The sequence below is a fragment of the Sminthopsis crassicaudata genome, chromosome 4, assembly GCF_048593235.1.
Source record: "Sminthopsis crassicaudata isolate SCR6 chromosome 4, ASM4859323v1, whole genome shotgun sequence".
NCBI lineage: Eukaryota > Metazoa > Chordata > Mammalia > Dasyuromorphia > Dasyuridae > Sminthopsis > Sminthopsis crassicaudata.
The window spans coordinates 66,202,284-66,210,307 of NC_133620.1; positions in this window are offsets into that span (position 1 = coordinate 66,202,284).

Below are 8,024 nucleotides of genomic sequence, written 5' to 3' on the forward strand. Positions count from 1 at the left end.
CCATCATTTTGGAGAGCAGTTTGTATCATACAAACAAAATGACTCAACTTTTAACCCAGAGAGCCAATTACAAGACTTATTGCCCAAGAAAGATATTGATAAGAAAAAAGTCCCCCAAAACGCCAAAAAAATTGACAACAGAACTTTTCGTGAAAGGAAAGAATTGGGGACTGGCTCAATAAATTGTGGTAGATGAATAAAATAGAAAATTACAGTGCTATAAGAAATTATGTATTTCATTAATGCAGAAAAGCAAAGAAAGATCTACATGAACTGGTACAGTCATCAAAGCAAAGTTAAGTAACCAAAATATATAATAACTATGACAATGTAAATGCAAACAACAACCATACACACACACACACACACACACACACACACACACACACACACACACAGGGGGAGGGGGAGAGGAAGGTCACAAGATCATAAAGAACAAAGAAGAGATATGAAAATATACCCCCAGATCCACTTCTTTTCAGAGAAGGAAATTCCATAAAGGTTTAACATTGCATATATTTTTAGATGTATTGATCAATTGCAATGACTCTTTTTTTCCCTTTTTATCTCTTTTTAAAATGTTATGTGTTACATGGGATGATGATCTGGGAGAAAGGAGGGATACTGGAAAGGAAATTATGGTATGTCAAAAATAAAAGATGTCAATAAAAAGTATTTCATAAACGGAGTCATCAAAGTATGTTCTTCAAGAATTGTATGTGTTATTTGTTCCCTTAGAGTAATATCATTTTTAAAACCACAAAATTAAAACAAAAGAGAGCAATGAAACACATGTGAATGGCCTGCAATACAGTACTCAGTAGGCAGAGTGCTAACTTAAGGTGGGGAAACCAAATTCAACCTAGTTTCAGCTGATCAAGGTCAGATGTTCTTAGTCAGCTTAGAGTCAGTGGGACATAGGCATGACCAGTGCTCTCACAAAATTAAACCATGTCAGAATTATCTCGTGCCCCAAGTAAAGAGCAAACATCTCAAAGGTCATGTCCACTTTTAAGTTTATGATTCTATAATCCTGAAGCAATTAGTAAAATATGGCAACAAATATCTTATCATTTATATTTTCTTATTTCTTTACATGATGATAAAAATTATAATAAATCATAAAATTTACTTTTAAAAATTAAGAATAATTATTATCTGGATAGATCATTTTATGAAAAATGTTGACAGATATGACTTTTTAACAAACTTTTTATTTATATAAAAAGTTTGTAAGTTACTTTTGTTAATAAGGCTTGAACTGGTATTTCTGATTTTATTTTTAAATGGGATTAGATTTTGGATATTGTCCAAAGTCCCTGAGGTAATAGGTACATGTTAAATAACTCAAAAACATAAATCAAACCTGTGAATAAGAAGCTACTAGGCTTACATCTCTCAGCCTACATCTATGTCAACCTGCCCTTTTCTTTGAAAATCAGGGAAAATATATATTTAACCAATAAAGTCTCCTAGGCTATATTTAAGCTTGTATCCAAAGCATACTTGTTCTTTAAATCTCTCCCCTTAGAAATCTATGTCCTTCTAGCCAAAGTTCTGTTCTGCTTGTTGTTGATCTTGTTGTTTTCCAACCCAAATATCATGTGGATCATCTACAGTGTGTGTAACTTGAAGTCAGCCTTCCCATAGTGTGTTCCCCCTCCCCAATTACTCTGCTCAAATCTGCCTAAGATACTTAGTCTATTGTCTGCCCTCAATCATTGCTGATTCTGAATAATTAGACTGATTCCAACACAGCTCTTAGAAACACTCATTATGACCAACCGGAATGGAGAATCAATGTTCACTCTCACTACTGAGCTGGAAATGTAAATAGAAAGAGAAAAAATGATTGTGTCAGGAGAGTGCTTCACGAGGCCCCCAAGGACCTAATTATGAATGGACATTAAATATTTAATCTCTTTTTTAACCCTTGAGGCACTGGCCAAGAGTACACTCCACTCAGCCAGTATATATGTTTTTCTCCTTGAACTGCATTGGTCTTAGCAGTTTAACCTTATTCCTCCATCTGCTATAGAAAATGACCTGCATTTCCCCACCATGCTATCACAATTATCTCACTTCCCTATGATGTTCCTCTTTTCCTTCCTCCTTCCAAAAACTAAAAATTTAGTACATCAAATAAAAAGAGCACCTCAGAGCTCATTGGAATCCTAATATTAGCAATGACATTTGGGGCCAAAAATATATACTAGCCATAGTGTTTATAATTATATACACTATGCAACTAGGTGTCACAATGGATAGAGTTCTGTATTTGAAGATGGGAAGACTTGACTTCAAATCCAGCCTAGAAACTTCCTAATTGTGTGATTTGGGGCAGTTTTTCCTGCATGTAAAGCTGGCCCTCTCTCCACTCTACTACCATCTGTCTAATTAGCAAGTTCTAGGAAAATGTGAGCCAGGCTGGAGATATATCTTCTATCACTAAATATATTACAATTTCTCCTATGGATCACCAACCATTTCTATCAATGTAATGCTAAAACTGAATTAATTTTTCTCATACCATATCATGCTTTGGGATCCTGCTGAGTTCTCAGCAAAGTGGTATCATAAAACATGTACTGGATTTGGTAGCTAAAGATGTGTTTGAATTTTAGCTCTGCTATTTATTCTGTGAATTTAAGCACATGATTCACCTCTCTGAACTTTATTTTCCTATCATAAAGATGTTCCTGAAAGTCAGTTGTTTAAGTTTTAAACATTAAGACTTTTGGGTTACCTTGAATAGAATTAGTTTTTTGAGCAAGATGATCTTCCAAGCTTCTCCCATTTCTGGAATATTATGAATTTGTAAGTCCCATAGTATTCTTTTTCACATGAATTATATTTGGTCTAAGTATTCCCCTCCATGCCTTTCTTACCCATACAATTGACTTTTTGAACCTTAGTTTTGGACTTTACATTTATCACTATTGAATTTCCTCTTTTACTTTGGGTCCGTTGTTTTAATCTGGTGAGATATTTTAAAATCTTGATTCTTTTATCCAAAATTTTTCCCCATGTCTTTCTAGGATACTAATTAGGAACTTTTCTGAAATTCCCTTTCTTGTTCTAAGTATTCTTGGTAGATTCTTATGTTTTTTTTTTTTTTTGTTTGTTTTTTTGTTTTTTGTTTTTTTTTTTTTTCTATCTGAATCCTTGAGAAGGTTTAACCCTCATTTTGTTTTAGCCACAGGCACCGCCTGAAGGGCAAAAAGCCAAATCTGGGACAGGCTTGTATAGTGCCTTATTTCCAACTTAATGGTTAAGACCTTTGGGCACTTGCTTTGCACAGGAAACATGGAGTTGTTGTTGATCAAATTTTTTCTAAGATCAAGTTTCATTAGAAAGCATTAACTTTACTTATGGCAGTTTAGTTTTATATTGCTTTTTTTTTGGACACTTCAATACAGAATTCACTAAGCATGATGATCCATAGGTATAATAAGTAAGTATTCCCTCCTATAGCATATATTTTCTTACTACCCATTTCTCACTTACTGTTTACTAAGCTTGAAATTCTTTCTTTATTATGTATCTATCTTGTCACCCCAAGTGCTTTCACAGTAATGCCAAAGTAAATAGGTAGAACCAGCAATAAATGGGAAAAAAAGCTGAAAAAGCAGTTGGGAATAATTTTAAGAGCTAGTTCATGAAATTATAGAATCAGAGCTGGAAGCAGCCCTTAATTTTACAAATGGGGAAATGGAGGCCAAGAGAGGTGAAATATTTTAGTCATGAAAGACGATAAGTATCAGAGAATATTCCTCCACATACACTCTAAGCTTCAGGCATTTTCATGACTTTATACTACCAAGTATCCCTGGAATATGTTCTTTCCTCACCCTCTATCTCTTAGAATTCCTAGTTTCTTTCAAGATTCAGATCAAGCTTGGCAATCTACATCATCTTTCCTGCTATCCCCAACCATTAGTGCCTTTCTCCCTCCAAATATATCTTGTATTTACTTTTTATATGTACAGGGATTAGAGATATGAGAACTTTCAAAAACAGCACACCTTCTCTGAAACATGTCAACTGAAACAGTTTCCTAGAGCACTCAGAGATTAAACAATTTGCCACATAATCAATATTTGTCAAAAACAGTATTTGAACCCAGTACTTACTGAATTTAAGGCCAGTATTTTTCAATTATGGCATTCTGCCATCAAAAGCTAGGGAAGATAATATATGTATATATGCATATATATGTGTACATATATATATAGAGAGAGAGAGAGGGAGAGAGAAAAGAGCTATATTTTATATATGCTCTGTGTATCTATATGCACATACTATGCTATGTATAATATATGCTTGTTATATATAGCATATTGCACATATACACATATATGTACTAAATAAATATGTGTGCATATATACAAACAAATATTTATGTGTACATAAACATATCATTTGCCTGTTTTTATCTATGATTATACAAACACACACTATCCACCATTCCCCCCAAAATAGTCTGTAAACTCCTTAATGTCAAATATTATTTCACTTAAGGTTTTATATCCCAAGTGTCTGAGACATCATAGAAGTTTGTTGATTGATCTCTATCAACAATCCAAGTTGTCTATGTAAGTACCTAATTGCCTAACACTGTGTTTTATATTTATTTTTATTTGAATTAAGTATTTATATTGTAGAAAACTAATGTCATAGGACAAATAAGATGAAGGATTAGATATTTTTTTACCCTACTAAAAATTCCCTAAATAATAATTATGCATAAGAGGCATAATTGTAGCTGTTTCCATAGAATAAAACATCAAGAATTCTGAGGCAACATTCTGATCAATTAACATCAGAGAAGGCCATGATCACTTAAAGTCCCCTCCCTACCTACTTGGAGGCTATCTCACTATGATACAACCAGATCTTGTTAATCAGTTTGTGATCTGGGATTCACTGAACAACTTTTCTTGTTGCTGCTATAATTTCTGCCAGAACATCCTCATTGACCTCACCACACCACTCTATGACAAGTAGCAAAATGCAATCTTTATTCACCTGCTGGAACTCTGTCTTCCCAGAAATCAGCCGGAGACAGGATCACCAAAAAGTCTTTATTTTTTCCTTCTCCAGATCACCGTCAGGGGATTAGATCTAGTAATCTCCACACCACCTTCCTCAGTCAACCGCCAGGAGAGAGAGTGCCTCAATTTCCTCCTCCTACTCTCCCCACATCTGTCACTTCCCCATCTTTGTCCCACCAATCAAGTCAGCATAGAACAGCTAGGAAGGGTCAATCTTCAAACAAGTTAATAGAGAACCATCCAATTGGCAATTAGTCTCACATGCTCCAATATCCAAGTGCATTTGCTCAGTTCTAGCCCTTTACACTTACCTTTCTTAATTCTCTTTCTTCTTTCCCCAAATACCTACTCTGCATAGAGGAGGCAGAAGTATATAAAAGCCTGAGTGTCACCTTACTCAGCTGCAGCAACACTCAACTGGAGAAGTAAAGAACAAAGAGAACTGAAGCAGGGTGCTGAAAGATAGATGGGGCTACACCAAGTCTGCAAGAAAAGGGAAAGGCATCCAGCTGGGATATGTTCCATTCTCCTAAGAAGTCAAATGAGACAAAGACTGAGAATGGTGAAAAGAGAATTTTCCAACATGGAGGAAGCTGAGATAGCAAAGTCCAGGCCTCAGGGGATCTGCCATCAAAGGGGAATAAGAATGTAAATAATAGGAGAATATGAGGGGAACTTCTGAAATTGCCAAGAGTGTCAAAAGGAAGAAAATTTAATTTAAATACCTGAAGCATAAACAGAAAAATCAACAATAGTGTTAAAAACAAAAGAGATGGTGGTCACCAAGACATTTAAATTGGTATAAACATCTCTAAATAAATATTGCAAGGCAAATAAAATTGAACTAACACTTGATGATGTAGAGAACCCTGTGGATTTTCCCCAAAATCATCAAACCATGGGAGAATATTCTGAATGATTCAGGAGAGAAATAAAATTGTTAAAGTAGAACTTAGGAACTATGTAGCAAAAAATAATTGGCAAAAGAGAAGGCTTGAATCTACAATGGAGAGTCTCTCCACAGAAACAAAAGAAAAATACATTGCGGGATAGATAGACTAAGCCCAATAAATTAGTGTGTTTTCTTATTTTAAAAAAATGAACTCTACAAAAAATGGTGAATAAATTAGGATACTTGTCAACTCCAAACATAGCATTAGAAAATTCAGTGAACATTAAAGAAGAAATGTGAACAAACTCCAAACCTAAATAGTTGAAGTCTCACGTATCACTGTATCTAAATTACAGGATGAAACTAGAATTTTTCTCTTGAGTCCATTTGATCCTGAAGTCCCATACATGGATGACTAGTAAATTACCAATTCAAATTGTAGTCTTGGAAATATATGAGAAACAGAGTTTGTGGGATTTGGCTTGGGGATACTTTTGCTATGGTGAATTGACTTCAACTTAATAACAGGCACATAAGGGAATCAGAGGTGAAGGTGTTGATCAATTTCCCAATTGATTTAGCTCTTCATGTTGACTCAGTCTTTTCTTATAAACTCCAAAATCATTTTTGGGGCTAAAATAAGACTTTTCTGTAAATACAGTAGGCAGTAAACTATATAATTTAATTATAAGGACACTAGAAAATCTCCCATCCCAAAATAAATCACAAAGGCAGATACCATAATATTCATAATACAATATAGCTTAGTAGAATGATGACTGCACTTGAAGTCAATTGAAATGTAGTATCTGGACTTGCTCTCTGGAGAATCCTGGGACAAGACTTGATCTTAGTGGAGGAGTGAAGGAGGCAGGAAAGCCACCAGGATAGTTAAGGATGGAGTCTCCAATCTTCTCAGCCCTTAAATACTTCAGAATGATTACATCATTACAGCACACTAAGTATGTGCAAACTAGAGAACCATTATCTCATCAATCACATTGAGTAAGTGCTAACTATAAGCACTCTGCTATAGGTATCCCTTGCCTTCCAGGAAAACACAGGTGGTCTCTGCCCTCCTTGATTTCTTCAGGAAGGGAGTTGGGCACCAAAGGGAAATGGGGAGCCAAACCAGATATTGTTAGCAGGTTCCTCTGGTCTGCAGGGTCTTGTACCTTATCCAGAGTTTCCCCACTATCTGCAGCCCTCTACACGGTTCAGTTTAAATATACATAAAATAAGGGGAGGAGTTCAACTAGATAAACTCTAAAGTCTCTTCCAACCCTGACATTTTTGTGATTCTATAAATCCCCTCAATTTTGTTCTCATTTACTGTTGCCAAGATTTCCTTTTCTTTTTTCCTCCCTCCTCTCTACACAGCAAGTACTCTAATATAGCTTAAACATGCAATTTTTCTAAATATATTTTCATATTTATCATAATGAACAAGAAAAATCAGATCAAAAGGGGGAAAAATAAGATAGAGAGAGAGAGAAGAGAGAGAGAGAGAGAAAGAGAGAGAGAGAGAGAGAAAGAGAGAGAAAAGCAAGTAAGAAACAACAAAAAAGGCGAAAATACTATGTTGGGATTGACATTCAGTCCCCACAGTCCTCTTTCTAGATGCAGATGGCTCTCTCCATCACAAGTCTATTAGAATTGGCCTGAATCACTTCCTTGGTGAAAAGGACCAAGTACATCACAATTATTACATACTCTTGTTGTTGCTATGTATAATATTCTCTTGGTTCTACTCATTTCACTTAGCAGCAGCTCATACAAGTCTCTCCAGGCCTTTCTGAAATCATCCTGCTGATCATTTCTTATGGAATAATAATATTCCATTCCATTCATGTGCCGTAACTTATTCAGCTATTCCTCAACTGATGGACATCCATTCAGTTGCCAGTTTCTTGCCACTACAAAAAGGGCTGCTATAAACATTTTTGCACATGTGGGTCCTTTTCTCTTTTTTAATGATCTCTTCTGGATGCAGACCCAGTAGAGACACTGCTACATGAAATGGTGTGCACAATTTGATAGTCTTTTGGGCATAGTTCCAAATTGCTCCCCAGAATGGT